This window comes from Schistocerca piceifrons, chromosome 3 (assembly GCF_021461385.2).
Source record: "Schistocerca piceifrons isolate TAMUIC-IGC-003096 chromosome 3, iqSchPice1.1, whole genome shotgun sequence".
Lineage (NCBI taxonomy): Eukaryota > Metazoa > Arthropoda > Insecta > Orthoptera > Acrididae > Schistocerca > Schistocerca piceifrons.
Genome location: NC_060140.1, coordinates 11,304,243 through 11,321,483, shown reverse-complemented (window position 1 = coordinate 11,321,483; position 17,241 = coordinate 11,304,243).

Sequence of the window (17,241 nt, the reverse complement as noted above, 5' to 3'; positions counted from 1 at the left end):
AAAACGTGCTCACAATTAACTCACCATGTAAAAAGAAATTGGTCAAATCTAGAACATAGAACTGTTCACACATATTTTATTCAGCATAACTAAAACAAACTTTTCTTCATATCATTGTCAACTCTCTGCCAGGACAAGAACTTTTTTTTCTTTCCTTCATTATGGGATACTTAACCAACCACAGTTTGTATTTCAAGATGGCTTTCATACTGAGGTAGTTTTCAGTCAGCAGTTGGTTCCCATTCCTTGTTCCACATATCCTGCAGATGCGTGCTGTTTCATTTAGTTTCAACACAATAGGCAACTAAATTTTTACCCAGTGAACTCAGTCGTGTAACAGTCCATCCCACAGAAATCAGCTGAAGACAGCAACATTCTCTGTTGCCAAAATAACTGGTGATCTGAGGCATCTCAACACCTTGGAAGATTACTAACATTATCAGACATATTGGGTTTTTAAAATGTTGTCTATATCTTGCTTGCGTCTTTCATTCTTGCAGTCTGTAAATATAATACTGTAATACTGTATTGTATAAGTTGGGCAAGCCCAGATAAACCTATTGTTTACATTTGACTGCACAAAAATTAGTTGTCCTCTAAGAATTCTAAGTCTGGCCGTCTACACAATCTGGCAACACTATAGTATTTGTATGTGTCTGGAGGAAATGTTGTCTTCCACTCGAGCAGTTACAGTGTTGTATCTGGTAGTAAATGTCGCGCAATGTAGATGCATAGTTGAGAGTTTAAGTCCTCTCATTCTTCTATTTTTTAACCACATTTCAACTGTGTAGTTAATGTATCAGTCTGATAGAAACTCAGGGATAATTTGCTTCACTTTCTAATCTTCTGTGCAAGAGCTCATGGCTGCATCAAGATCGGAATAGATTATAGTCGAGAGTTTTCTTTCCATAGAGCATCAACCAGCTATCTGCTACTGGTCTCTTGATGCCAGCCACCATCTGACCAGTTGAGCTCATTGCGACGTATTTTTGGCACCTTGCTGCTCTCGCATTTAAATTGTTTCTTTGTGTAGTTTGATTCTCCGCATGAAATAACTTTGATAAATGGGGTGGACACCATGCAGTTACACATGTGTAGGTTATTGTGAATATATTTATCAGTTGTCATTTTCTTATTTGAACTTCCAGTATTTGATGTGTAGTTATGAACTGGATTGTGTGTAGTTGAATCTTATGAATATTGTTTAAGTGTTATGAAATAGATGCAAGAGGAAAGGGTCTAACACTTCAGACATGTTTTTCATTTTGGGGTTAACTGACAGGTGAAGGAGCCTCCATATTTGCCATGTCTTTTATAACAGCATCTTCTCAATGTTGATAGCTATGGCATAGGGAAGCTCTATGAGTGAACTGATGACACTGAAACGAAAATGCGGTAATAGACACCAGTTTGATTTTTGTTGCTGTTAATTGTGGCAAGTCGTACTTCTGCTATTGACTTCTTAACTTTGGCAGTTGAATGCAAATATTGCACGAAAGTTAAATGGTAACAGTTCATCACATATGTCAATTATTGAAACTTCATGAATGTGGAAATTCATTCATGCCGGAATGAAAGAAACAAGAAAATGCTTTTCTGATGTGGTTTTCCTAATATCGTTCCACACTTCACACAAATGCTTCAAGGTGCATTCATCCCTCTGTTAAACCCACAGCAAACAGTATGTCACATATATTAGATATCTTCCTCGTGCTACTTAGTTTATAATGCATAAACAATGTTAAAAAGATCAAATTATGAAAAATCCAATTCATAACTGCAAGTCAAATACTAGAATTTTAAATTAGAAAATGACAGTTGATAAATACACTCATACCTTTTGTGTAGCTCCATGTTCACTTGGTTTACTAAAGTTATTTACTGCAGAAAATCCAACTATGCTAATAAATAATTTCATGCTTATCAGTGTGAGAGCATAAATTTACTCCAAACGCAGATGCACCACATTCATCTGTTCGGACTACAACCAGTGTCAGATGCCTGGTGGTGAGCAGCTGGGTTGCAGTGGTTATGTAGGGTGAGGAAACGTTTAAGCATAAACTGTTGTGATCTTGATGCAGCCAAAGGCTCTTTTGTTATTACTGTGTGGTTAGAAAGTGAAGCAGATTACCTTTGAGGTTTCATCAGGTTCACACTTTTAGCAGGCAGTCAAACTGCAGTTAAAAAATAAAGGAATGAATAGACTGGAGCATACAACTTTGCATCTACATTGCATGACATTTACCACTAGACCACGAGTGGTACAACACTCTAACAACTCAAGTGAAAGACAATGTCTACATCTTACAGTGTCTGCATCCTGTGTTGTCAAATCATGCATATGACAAGGCTTAGAATTCTGAGGGGTGGGGAACTTTCTGTGCTGTCAAGTGTATATGTAGAGTTGTTTCATTTAATGTGGTCTGGTAGTTGCTTCACATACTCATTTGATATAACTTTTTGTTAATGGTAACTACATTACCTGAGAGCTTGTATAGTTGCAAATATTATTGATTGATCAATGGAAGGTCCAGGATGTAAGAACAATAATATAGAGGATAGATTTCTACTCGTAACGTAGAAGAGTCATCGAGTTGTGGGTCGGCACAATGAAAAGGACACTGGAAGTATGCACAATCTCCGACAAAGTCCTTCCTCAGACGTAGAACTCTCTCTCTCTCTCTCTCTCTCTCTCTCTCTCTCTCTCACACACACACACACACACACACACACACACACACACACACACACACACACGGCTCCTGTCTGTGGCTATTAAGGCCCAACTGTGACTGTTGAAGTGAGCGACAGGTAGAAGGAGGCAGCACAGGTTGAGAAGTGGGAGAGATAGTAGGGTAGGGGTTGGGGAAGAAGTGAACCAACTGTGAGCTACTACCTGTATTCTGTAATGGTCTAACTTCTGTATCAATATTTTGTGATCAACACAACTGAACACCTTAGTTGATTAAAAAAAGATGGCTAGTGCTCGAAACCATTTGTTTAATCCATCCAGTACCTCACAGAGAAAAGAGAATATAGCATTTTCAGTTGTTAAACCACTTCTAAAACTGATCTGGACATTCGATAGCAAATTACGTGAAATAAAATGATCAATTATCCTTACATACACAGCCTTTTCAATAACTTAAGCAAACACTGTTGGCATAGAAATAGGTCTAAAATTGGTCACATTATCCCTTTCTCCCCTTTTACAAAGTAGCTTTTTCATGCAAACAGATAGCTTGTTAGTGGTCGTGCCAACATAGAATGTGCCACAGATGTTACCGCTTATTTGGTAGATCGTATGGCTGTTTTCACAGGTGGCTCTGTCTTTGATCAAATAGGAGATGCCAGTGATAGGACTGGAGTAGATATGGCTTCTGGGTCTGTTGCAGGAATATAAGCCTTGAGGCAAGGGGCTAGGAGCAAGAGAGGAGTAGTAATGGATAAGAGTATTGTCTAGGACTGGTGGGCAACAAGATATCATTATGGGAGGGTTGGGGAAGACAGTAGTGAGGATATTTTAGGACAGGTCGGGAGACAGTCAAAACGGAAATGACAAATATCCTCCCCATCCCTCCCACAGTGATATTCCACCACCCACCCAACATATGAAATATACTTGTCCATCTCTAGCCTGCCCCAGTTCCCAACCCCTTGGTACATGCCTCATATCTATGCAATAGACTCAGATGCAAGACCTGGCATGACAAATTTTTTTGAAAGTCTGTGCCAAATTTTATTAAATTAGTGTGGTGCCTTAACGATTTAAGAAATTTCACATGGGATGAAAGTCATCCAGAATCTTCTGAAGCCAATAAGGTGGTGCTTAGTAACCCACTAGTGTTAGACATACCAAATTTTGAGGTCATGTTCTTCTTGCAGACAGACACCTAATTCTTCTGGAGTAGAAAGTGGTAGCTGTCCTCCTACAGGAACAGAATGGCAGGGGAGGTGTTGCATGTTGATGCCCTATAGCAATGCACCTTGGGAACTTTCACCTGCGGAGATGAAATATTCTATGTATGAATGGGAAGCCTTGGCGGTTATGTTTGCCCTTAAGAAATTCAGATTTTATTTTGAACACCAGGAATTTTGTTTAGAGACTGACAATCAAGCTCTTAGTTAGGTTTTGGCTCATTATTTCCATAATACCCTCTTAGGCATTTATAAAACTGTTGTCAAGATCAGACGACACATCACCTGGTCCTCCTTGTATAAGCAAGCCTGGAGGTTGGTGGGGTCAAGATCACTCAACATGTCACCTGGTCCTCCCTGAATAAGGCTGTCCAGAGGTTGGTGGAGGAGTGTGAGAGCCGTAAGGGAGCTGAGCCCAACTTGAATTCCCTCAAGTGGCTTTTAGAGCCTACCTGTTAGGAATGCCTGATGGATTAACTTTGTATGGATTATATAGGTCCACTTCACATCAAGTGTGTGTGTGTGTATTAGGCACCTACTAGTTATCATGGATGACTTTTCTCGTTTTTTTGACACATTCCGAGCAGAGAAATGACATTCCTGGCAGCTGGCCAGCATTTGTTATGAATTTTTTCTGTTTCCAGGCCACCGAGGATGCTTGATAGCTTCTGTTTCCCAGCTATTTGTGAGGTTCTGCTTTGACAATGGAATTAAAGATGTGACCACAAATCCTTTTACCAGCATACTTTGCTGACCAGGTGAACTGCAAGTTGAAGGCTGTGCTTATCTTTCACAACAAGGCTCAGACAACGTGGCTCAATTTTATCTTTAACACTGCACAACCCAAGTTCCTGGAGGCTGCTCCAGTATCCCTTATGTTAGCACATCCAGTCAATTTTCCTCTTGTCAACCTGTAGTCAATCAATGATTTGCTTCAAGAACAAGTCACCCTAGCAGTAACACAGCACAACTGGAGCCAGGCTAGACATAATACCAAAATTGCCTGTCACAGGTTATCCATCTGTTAGTCAGGGGCTAAACGGTTCATTGGAAAGGCTGGGGACACAGTGTTAGTCCGAAACCCTAATATTGCTGAAAAGGGGGAGTTAGTGTTCGATAGCAAGGTTGCTCCTCAGTTGTTGGGACCCTGTTAGATTGTCAGGGTGGTGAGTTCGGCAAACCTCCTGGTTCTGAATTTATGGACGAGTAAAGCCTCACACATGCACATTACTCATATCAAGGAGAGGCATATGTAAAGGGCTCCTTAATGGTGGGGACGGCGGATTTTGGTTTGGTGGAGGAGGCTGAACCATGGTGGGCTCCCTCTTCGAATTCGAGCCCCATGTGCCTGGCAGATGTCACTTCTCACAGCTCAGAGCTCGTGGCACCAGTGGGCATTGTGGAGCAACAATGGGTGTAGAGGAACAGCAGTGGATCTCACGGGCAGTCGGTGTCTTGAAGCTGGACTGGAGGGTGAGTCATGCGGGGCTCGTGGGCAGCATGCACTGTTTAGCTGAACTTTATGTGGCAGTATCATTATACCATCACAATCATTACAATAATACAACCTTCTTTCAATAATGGTAACTGCCATAGGCTGATCAGCCCAAGATTATCATCACTCATCTAAAACCTGGTATGTACACTTCTGGCACAGACAACAATAGGGAGACATAGTGGCACAGAAGCAATGAGGCCTTCATAGATCACTGGAGGAAGTTGGAACCATATTTATACAATCAGGCCACTTCATTCCCATAAATTCTGGAAGGGGGGATGATCTCTGATGTTATGTTAAATCACAACCTAGATCTGTTCAACCAGGTTCAGGGCTGGCGAGTTGGGTAACCAACACATCAATTGGAACTCACCACTGTGTTCCTGAAACCACTCGATCACACTCGTGGCCTTGTGAAATGGCGCATTGTTTTCATGAAGAATACCACACTCAATGCAAATACTTTCAGAAAAGACTTCCTGACACTTAAACGTTTACTCAATGGGACACATGATCGTCACGAAGGAGTGCACCTAACATGAACCATGGACCGTGGCAGTGGTAGCGAGGCTTGCGTGCCTCAGCAATACAGATAGCCGTACCGTAGGTGCAACCCCAACGGAGGGGTATCTGTTGAGAGGCCAGACAAACGTGTATTTCCTGAAGAGGGGCAGCAGCCTTTTCAGTAGTTGCAAGGGCAACAGTCTGGATGATTGACTGATCTGGCCTTGTAACAATAACCAAAACGGCCTTGCTGTGCTGGTACTGCGAACGGCTGAAAGCAAGGGGAAACTACAGCCGTAATTTTTCCCGAGGGCATGCAGCTTTACTGTATGATTACATGATGATGGCGTCCTCTTGGGTAAAATATTCCGGAGGTAAAATAGTCCCCCATTCGGATCTCCGGGCGGGGACTACTCAAGAGGATGTCGTTATCAGGAGAAAGAAAACTGGCGTTCTACGGATCGGAGCGTGGAATGTCAGATCCCTTAATCGGGCAGGTAGGTTAGAAAATTTAAAAAGGGAAATGGATAGGTTGAAGTTAGATATAGTGGGAATTAGTGAAGTTTGGTGGCAGGAGGAACAAGACTTCTGGTCAGGTGACTACAGGGTTATAAACACAAAATCAAATAGGGGTAATGCAGGAGTAGGTTTAATAATGAATAGGAAAATAGGAATGCGGGTAAGCTACTACAAACAGCATAGTGAACGCATTATTGTGGCCACGACAGATACGAAGCCCACACCTACTACAGTAGTACAAGTTTATATGCCAACTAGCTCTGCAGATGACGAAGAAATTGAAGAAATGTATGATGAAATAAAAGAAATTATTCAGATTGTGAAGGGAGACGAAAATTTAATAGTCATGGGTGACTGGAATTCGAGTGTAGGAAAAGGGAGAGAAGTAAACATAGTAGGTGAATATGGACTGGGGGACAGAAATGAAAGAGGAAGCCGCCTTGTAGAATTTTGCACAGAGCACAACATAATCATAACTAACACTTGGTTTAAGAATCATGAAAGAAGGTTGTATACATGGAAGAACCCTGGAGATACTAAAAGGTATCAGATAGATTATATAATGGTAAGACAGAGATTTAGGAACCAGGTTTTAAATTGTAAGACATTTCCAGGGGCAGATGTGGACTCTGACCACAATCTATTGGTTATGACCTGTAGATTAAAACTGAAGAAACTGCAAAAAGGTGGGAATTTAAGGAGATGGGACCTGGATAAACTAAAAGAACCAGAGGTTGTACAGAGATTCAGGGAGAGCATAAGGGAGCAATTGACAGGAATGGGGGAAATAAATACAGTAGAAGAAGAATGGGTAGCTTTGAGGGATGAAGTAGTGAAGGCAGCAGAGGATCAAGTAGGTAAAAAGACGAGGGCTAGTAGAAATCCTTGGGTAACAGAAGAAATACTGAATTTAATTGATGAAAGGAGAAAATATAAAAATGCAGTAACTGAAACAGGCAAAAAGAAATACAAACGTCTCAAAAATGAGATCGACAGGAAGTGCAAAATGACTAAGCAGGGATGGCTAGAGGACAAATGTAAGGATGTAGAGGCCTATCTCACTAGGGGTAAGATAGATACTGCCTACAGGAAAATTAAAGAGACCTTTGGAGATAAGAGAACGACTTGTAAGAATATCAAGAGCTCAGATGGAAACCCAGTTCTAAGCAAAGAAGGGAAAGCAGAAAGGTGGAAGGAGTATATAGAGGGTCTATACAAGGGCGATGTACTTGAGGACAATATTATGGAAATGGAAGAGGATGTAGATGAAGATGAAATGGGTGATATGATACTGCGTGAAGAGTTTGACAGAGCACTGAAAGACCTGAGTTGAAACAAGGCCCCCGGAGTAGACAATATTCCATTGGAACTACTGACTGCCGTGGGAGAGCCAGTCCTGACAAAACTCTACCATCTGGTGAGCAAGATGTATGAAACAGGCGAAATACCCTCAGACTTTAAGAAGAATATAATAATTCCAATCCCAAAGAAAGCAGGTGTTGACAGATGTGAAAATTACCGAACTATCAGCTTAATAAGTCACAGCTGCAAAATACTAACACGAATTCTTTACAGACGAATGGAAAAAGTAGTAGAAGCCAACCTCGGGGAAGATCAGTTTGGATTCCGTAGAAACACTGGAACACGTGAGGCAATACTGACCTTACGACTTATCTTAGAAGAAAGATTAAGGAAAGGCAAACCTACGTTTCTAGCATTTGTAGACTTAGAGAAAGCTTTTGACAATGTTGACTGGAATACTCTCTTTCAAATTCTAAAGGTGGCAGGGGTAAAATACAGGGAGCGAAAGGCTATTTACAATTTGTACAGAAACCAGATGGCAGTTATAAGAGTCGAGGGACATGAAAGGGAAGCAGTGGTCGGGAAGGGAGTAAGACAGGGTTGTAGCCTCTCCCCGATGTTGTTCAATCTGTATATTGAGCAAGCAGTAAAGGAAACAAAAGAAAAATTCGGAGTAGGTATTAAAATTCATGGAGAAGAAATAAAAACTTTGAGGTTCGCCGATGACATTGTAATTCTGTCAGAGACAGCAAAGGACTTGGAAGAGCAGTTGAATGGAATGGACAGTGTCTTGAAAGGAGGATATAAGATGAACATCAACAAAAGCAAAACAAGGATAATGGAATGTAGTCTAATTAAGTCGGGTGATGCTGAGGGAATTAGATTAGGAAATGAGGCACTTAAAGTAGTAAAGGAGTTTTGCTATTTGGGGAGCAAAATAACTGATGATGGTCGAAGTAGAGAGGATATAAAATGTAGGCTGGCAATGGCAAGGAAAGCGTTTCTGAAGAAGAGAAATTTGTTAACATCCAGTATTGATTTAAGTGTCAGGAAGTCATTTCTGAAAGTATTCGTATGGAGTGTAGCGATATATGGAAGTGAAACATGGACGATAAATAGTTTGGACAAGAAGAGAATAGAAGCTTTCGAAATGTGGTGCTACAGAAGAATGCTGAAGATTAGATGGGTAGATCACATAACTAATGAGGAAGTATTGAATAGGATTGGGGAGAAGAGAAGTTTGTGGCACAACTTGACCAGAAGAAGGGATCGGTTTGTAGGACATGTTCTGAGGCATCAAGGGATCACCAAGTTAGTATTGGAGGGCAGCGTGGAGGGTAAAAATCGCAGAGGGAGACCAAGAGATGAATACACTAAGCAGATTCAGAAGGATGTAGGTTGCAGTAGGTACTGGGAGATGAAAAAGCTTGCACAGGATAGAGTAGCATGGAGAGCTGCATCAAACCAGTCTCAGGACTGAAGACCACAACAACAACAACAACAAGTGGCACAGAAGCAATGAGGCCTTCATAGATCACTGGAGGAAGTTGGAACCATATTTATACAATCAGGCCACTTCATTCCCATAAATTCTGGAAGGGGGGATGATCTCTGATGTTATGTTAAATCACATCCTAGATCTGTTCAACCAGGTTCAGTGCTGGCGAGTTGGGTGGCCAACACATTAATTGGAACTCACCACTGTGTTCCTGAAACCACTCGATCACATTCATGGCCTTGTGAAATGGTGCATTGTTTTCATGAAAAATGCCACACTCAATGCAAATACTTGCAGAAAAGACTTCCTGACACTTAAACGTTTACTCAATGGGAAACATGATCGTCACGAAGGAGTGGACCTAACATGAACCATGGAACGTGGCACTGGTAGTGAGGCTTGCGTGCCTCGGCAATACAGATAGTCGTTCCGTAGGTGCAACCCCAACGGAGGGGTATCTGTTGTGGGGCCAGACAAACATGTGGTCCCTTAAGAGGGGCAGCAGTCTTTTCAGTAGTTGCAGGGGCGACAGTCAGGATGAATGACTGATCTGGTCTTGTAACATTAACCAAAACAGCCTTGCTGTGCTGGTACTGTAAACGGATGAAAGCAAGGGGAAACTATAGCCGTAATTTTTCACGAGGGGATGCAAATTTACTGTCCATTAAATGATGATGGTGTCCTCTTGGGTAAAATATTCCGAAAGTCAAATAGTCCCCCATTCAGATCTCCAGGATGACATCATTATCAGGAGACAGAAAACTTATGTTCTACAAATTGGAACGTGGAATGTCAGACCCTTTAATCAGGCAGGCAGGTTAGAAAATTTAAAAAGGGAAATGGATAGTGTAAAGATAAATATGGTGGGAATTGGTTAAGTTTGATGGCATGAGGAATAAGACTTCTGGTCAGATGAATACAGGATTATAAATACAAATTCATATAGGGGTAATGGAGGAGTAGGTTTAAAAATGAATAAAAAACAGGAGTGCGGGTAAGCTACTATGAACAGCATAGTGAATGCAGTATTGCAGCCAAGATAGACACAAAGCCCACACTTACCACAGTAGTACAAGTTCATATGCCAACTAGGTCCCCAGATGATGAAGAGATTAAAGAAATGTATGATGAGATAAAAGAAATTATTCAGATAACGAAGGGAGACGAAAAGTTAATAGACATAGGGGATTGGAATTCATTAGTAGGAAGAGAAGGAAAAGGAGGAGGTGAATATGGACTATGGGTAAGGAATGAAAGAGGAAGCCGTCTGGTAGAATTTTTAACAGCTTTGGGCCACCCCCAAAAACTTACTTTTTCATATTTGGTGCATTGTGCTGCCACCTACTCCATATCAGAGACCTCAGTAGTCATTATACATTGTGAGAGAGCAAAATGGGGCGCTCCGCGGAGCTCATTGACTTTGAATGTGGTCAGGTGATAGGGTGTCATTGGTGTCACATGTCTGTATGCGAGCTTTCCACACTCCTGAATATTCCTACGTCCACTGTTTCTGATGAGATAGTGAAGTGGAAGCATGAAGGGACACATGCAGCACAAAAGCATACAGGCAATCTTGTCTGCTGGCTGAAAGATACCGCTGACATTTGGAGAAGGTTGTAATGTGTAATAAGCAGATATCTATCCAGACCTGAAAGAACTGCAAAAAGGTAGGAATTGTAAGAGATAGGATCTGGATAAAGTGAAAGGATCAGAGACTGTAGAGTGTTTCAGAAAGCACTAGGGAACCATTGACAAGGACATGGGTAAGAGATACAGCAGAAGAGAAAGGGTAGCTTTGAGAGATTACTAGTGAAAGTAGCAGAGGATCAAGTAGGTAAAAAGACGAGGCTAGTAGAAATCCTTGGGTAACAGAGGAGATACTGAATTTAATAGATGAATGGTGAAAATATAAAAATGCAGTAAATGAAGCAGGCTGAAAGGAATACAAACGTCTCAAAAATGAGATCGACAGGAAGTGCAAACTGGCTCAGCAGGGATGGTAACAGGACAAATTTAAGGATGTAGAGGCATATATGGCTAGGGGTAAGACAAACACTGCCTACTGGAATACTGAAGAGACCTATAGAGGGTCTATACAAGGGCGATGCACTTGCGGGCAATATTTTGAAAATGGAAGAGAACGTAGATGAGGATGAAATGGGAGGTACGATACAGCGTGAAGAATTTGACAGTGCTGAAAGACATAAGTTGAAACAAGGCCCTGGGAGGAGACAACATCCATTAAAACTACTAATAGCCTTGGGACAGCCAGCCTTGAAAAAACTCTGCCATCTGGTCAGAAAAATGTATGAGACAGGCAAAATACCCCCAGACTTCAAGAAGAATATAATAATTGCAATTCCAAAGAAAGCAAATGTTGACAGGCATGAAAATTACCGATCTATCAGTTTAATAAGTCATGGCTGTAGAATACTAACATGAATTCTGTACAGTCGACTGGAAAAACTGGTAGGTGCTGACCTCAGGGAAGATTAGTTTCGATTCCGTAGAAACGTTGGAACACGTGAGGCAATACCGACCCTATGATTTATTTTAGATGATAGATGAAGGAAAGGCAAACTCACATTTCTAGTATTTGTAAACTTAAAGAAGCTTTCGACAATGTTGACTGGCATACTCTCTTTCAATTCTGAAGGTGGCAGTCGTCAAATGCAGGGAGTGAAAGGCTATTTACAATTTGTACAGAAACCAGATGGCAGTTATAAAAGGGGAGGAGCAAAAGGGAAGCAGTGGTTGGGAAGGGAGTGAGACAGGGTTTTAGCCTATCCCTGGTGTCGCTCAGTCTGCACATTGAGCAAGCAATAAAGGGAACAAATGAAAAATTTTGAGTAGGAATTAAAATCCAGGGAGGAGAAATAAAAACTTTGAGGTTAGCCAATGACATTGTAATTCTGTCAGAGACAGTAAAGGGCCTGGAAGATCAGTTGAACAGAATGGACAGCACATTCAAAGAGGGATATAAGACGAACATCAACAAAAGCAAAACAAGAATAATGGAATGTAGTCGAATTAAATTGGGTGATGATGACAGAATTACATTATGAAATAAGACAATTAAGGTAATAGATAAGTTTTGCTATTTGGGGAGCAAAATAACTGACGAAGGTTGAAGTAGAGAGAATATAAAATGTAGTCTGGCAGTGCCAAGGACAGTATTTCTGAAGAAGAGAAATTTGTTCACATCGAGCATACATTTAAGTGTCAGGAAGTCTTTTCAGAAAGTATTTGCATTGAGTGTATCCATGTATGGAAGTGAAACATGGACGAAATGTGGTGCTACAGAAGAATGCTGAAGATTAGATGGGTAGATTATGTGACTAATGAGGAGATACTGAATAGAATTGGGAAGAAGAGGAATTTGTGGCACAACTTAACTATAGGGTGGCATACAAAATGTGTTTCCAATTGTTTCTTTTACATTTTACACCACACATTAGATACTCCGCTGGGATCTCTACAGCAGTACCAGCAGAGCTTGGAAAAACAAATGAGTTACGAAATGACATGTAATTCACAATACTGCCACTAGGAGACTAGTAACCAGCAATGGCTGACAATGGAAGACTGACAACACAGCAACGATCAGCAATTGTGTTACTTTTTCATGAAACAAAAAGCCTTGTTGTGACTCAGAGGCGTTATCGACAACAGTTTAACACACGATGGGTCCCTTGCAAGAAAACCATTCACGGGTTGTACGATAAATTTGTACAGGAAGGAACAGTATTGGAATCGAAGCGACCTCGGCCTAAGCCTGTTTGTTCGCCAGAGAATATTTAAGCAGTATGAGTTGCTGTACAGAGAAGTCCCGGGAAACTCCATTCAATGCATTCTTAAAAGTGGCCTCCACATGTACCCATACAAGATGACCTGTGCACAGAAGCTCACTGAAGAACACAAGCAGCAGAGACTACTGTTTGCTCAGTGGGTGGAGGATAGGGAAGAAACTCTCAACAACGTTTGGTTTTCAGATGAGGCGCATTTTCATTTAGATGGTGTGGTTAACAAACAAAATGTACACTTTTGGGCCACTGAAAACCCACAAGTGCTTCATGAATGACATTATGCTCCGAGGATTACACCGTGGCCAGCAATTTCCAGTCACGGACTTACTGGACCCTTTTTCTTTGAAGAAACTGAACAGCGAACGTTATTTGAGCATGCTTCGCAATAGATTCATTCCACAGCTTCTTGCTACTGCCTTGCCCTTCAACACACAGTGATTCATGCAAGATGGAGCAAGGCCACATACTGCAAACACTGTGTTGGAGTTTTTACACAAGCATTTCGACATGCTGATCATTTCACTCAGGTTTCCAGGTTGCTTCAATGATGGACAAAATTGGCCCCCCAACAGTCCAGACCTCAATCCATGTGACTCTTTTCTTTGGGGGTACCTAAAGGAAAAAAATTTCCTGAAATGTCCACGTGATTTAATGGAGCTCAGAAGAGTTATTCTTTAAGCTTTCAGTGAAATTAGGGAAGACATGTGCTGTAGGGTACTCACTAACTTCAGCGTTCCTTTGAAGAAAGTTGGGAATCAAAATGGTGGGCATATTGAGCATGTACTGAGATAGAACAAATCTCCATGGACGGCTCTTCATTATAGCATATGTTCCTTTCGGATTGTATTGACAATAAAGTTTATATTCAAAAACTTAATGGTAACACATTTCGTGCGCCACCGTATAGAAGAAGGGACTGGTTGGTAGGACAGGTTCTGAGCCATCAAGGGATCATCGATTTAGTATTGGAGGGAAGGGTGGAGGGTGAAAATCAGAGGGAGACCAAGACATGAATACACTAAACAGATTCAGAAGGATGTGGGTTGCAGTAGTTACTCGGGGATGAAGAAGCTTGCACAGGATAGAGTGGCATGGAGAGCTGCATCAATCCAGTCTTGCCACTGAAGAGCACAAGAACAATAGAAGGGGTGGATGTGCTTTGCAACCAGTTTACAATACTTCTTTTGTGACACAGTGCCTCACACAAGCTCCACTGGACTCATGGGTGCCCACGTGGTTGTTTCCCAGAGTATAATGGAGGCCCCTACAGTACAGGAGTCAAGAGGCTGTTCCCCTTGTGGGTGACGGAAATGCACCCTCCCAAAGGCACGATGAAGGTATCAGGATTCATCAGACCACGCAGTGCTCGGCCATTGTGCCAACATCCAGCGCCAATAGTTACATACCTATTTCAGTTGTTGTCGATGTCATGGCGTGGGTCATCAGCGGCACAGACTCATCATTAGGAGTGTTTGGAGCATTGTGCATTCAGACACAATTGTACTCTGCCCAGCATTAATGTCTGATGTTAGTTACATCACAGTTTGTTGCCTGTCTTGTTTTACCAGCCTGCCTAGCCTATGATGTCTACCATCTGTGATGAGGAGTACTTGCCCAACCCCATAACGTCTGGACATGGTCTCACCTTTGTTTTGCCATGTGTTGAAGACAACTGCCATAGTACTACTTCAACACCCAGCAAGCTGTGCAGCTTCCAAAACGTTCATACCAAGCCTTCAGGCCATCAAAATCTGCTCTTGGTCAAACTCAGATTGTGCGCATTTCCTATTTTACAACAAGACAAGATGCTCACTGATACTCCATGCAACGTGTGTGTGTCTGACTAGAAGACAAGGTGAGATGCTATTGCCTGGATGAGTTTATACTGACAGTAGATCAGTGATCATAATGTTTTGGCTGCTGTGTATATGGATTTAGTATTATGACTTCCAAGTGGATGCTGGGCAATGCCAAGGGAACCATTCTGCAACATTTGAGGCAACTGTAAAATGCATCAATTTATTACAAGGGTGTGCCAGAAAATAATGCCTCCAAAATTTTGATTCTGTTCTTAATATCAGTTGTCATGCATATGACACTGTTGATGTTACCACTTTGCTGACACAGTATGCAGCACCCTCCTGATGAACAGTTTTGAACTGCAGGGTGTGTGTGTGTGTGTGTGTGTGTTATTTAACTGTGTCAGCATGTGAGAAAACCCTCAGACAACAGAGCACCAATTCAAATAGTTCATCCACATGTGGAGCACCCTCTCCTTCAGCATGACAATGCCAGACCATACACAACTTTTTTTTTGCACCTGCAACAGTCTGACGCCTTTGATTCATTATTATTGATCATCCTCCATACTTACCCGGTTTGAGCCAATGAATTTTCAACTGTTTGCAAAACTTAAAGAACACCTTCAGGGACTCAACTTTGATAGTGATGAATTAGTGTAAGCGTAGGTGAGGCTGTGGATCTGCCAACGAAGTCAAGCATTCTACAGTGACGACGCCAACAACTTGGTGTCTCACTGGGAGAAAGGTGTTCAGTGCCACGGTGACTATGTTAGAAATAAATATACAAACATGAAGAATAAATATGTTAAATATTAAGTTTGTTTTAATTAAAATGCTTCAATAATTTCCGAATAGAAATTTTGTGTCATTACTTTCCAGCATGTGCTCATGCCCAAAATATACACCAATTAAAAATTAACATTTAATTAATTTGGCAAAGAAGGTGGCTTTCAACTGATACAATTTTAAGGTCATAGGGAAGTTCAGTTCATCAACTAACACAGCACACAGAGTATGAGAAGACTTCTTGTAGGTAAAAAGTTACATTATGGGCACCATTTGGATGTTTTGGTTAACATTAGGCTGTGCTACTGATCAATTTGTTACCATATCCTTTTCTTGGCTTTCACATTTCTAGACTTTGTCAGCTCACAGCCACACTGCCACTTTTGAACATAGGCTAAGCCTTGAGATGCACTACGAATCAGACTCCCACTACAACCAATGTTACAAGGGGGGAGTGGGTCTAGAACCACATTTTAACCTTGTAGCCTTTGAATAGTTCTCCAGTTTAGGTCCAAAGTCAATGGATCTTCAAACTGCTTTTCATTTACATGATGTGTCTTGTGCATACATATCATCCTGAATGCCAAACCATCATTACATCAGGGTTCAAAGCCAAAGCCTGAACTGTGTTGGGTCTAACCACTCTTTTACTGTATTTAATAAAATTTAGTATATTTATTTTCCTATCATTTCCTCACAGTGATTGTTTAGGATTACTGTTGTGATAATGCTTGTCAAATGAATTGCAAGCTGTTCACATAGTTTGTATAATCTATAATGAAGTACTCACATATATTCAAATGCAAATGCTGCATTAATGCTATCCCAGTACTTCTGCAGTTGCACTCAAGATGTATGTTGAAACATATTTTTTCAGCACAGATAGTTCACAAGTAGTTTGCGTGATTGTGTCAGTGCGCTCAATTCTCATTTGCAGGATAAAAATACTAGTGGCACCAAGTGAATTTGTTTGCTGCTGATAGGTGAATACCCTACAACTGGTTGCACTACGTCAGATTTCAAGTGACATGTATATGTAAGATTATTTACACCAGTAACTTTAACATTGTGACAGTTTCACAAACAATATGAGTAACAATGTGCAGCAAATGCAGAAAGTGGTTATGAACAAACCTGTCAATATTTAATGTGTAACCCCATGGCTTCATCAAAACTTTGCTGCCAACATACAAATTCATTCTGCTGTGTAACAATTTATGCTTCCATGTGATATTTGTCTGAAATTTAACTTTGCTGCTGAGAGTTCTACTTACATATGGTTCACATATTCAAAGTACACAAAATGTACTTCTCAGATTAGTGACCATGCAAGTGTCACTTCAAAATTATTCATAAATAATTTATTTTACATTATCAGTAAATAATTACAATTCTCATTCCATACCACGATACACTGCAATAATGCATTAACTGCAGCCATACCATTTATAAATTTAATGGCACTGCTAAGGTTCACTACAGTCATAATCATTCTTAAGTTGCACATTAAGGTTGTCATTCAAAAGAAGTGTATCAGAGCAGAATATACCCACTTTATGGCAACCAGTTTATCAGTATAATTGGGTTGTGCATTAAAAAAGTTTTGCA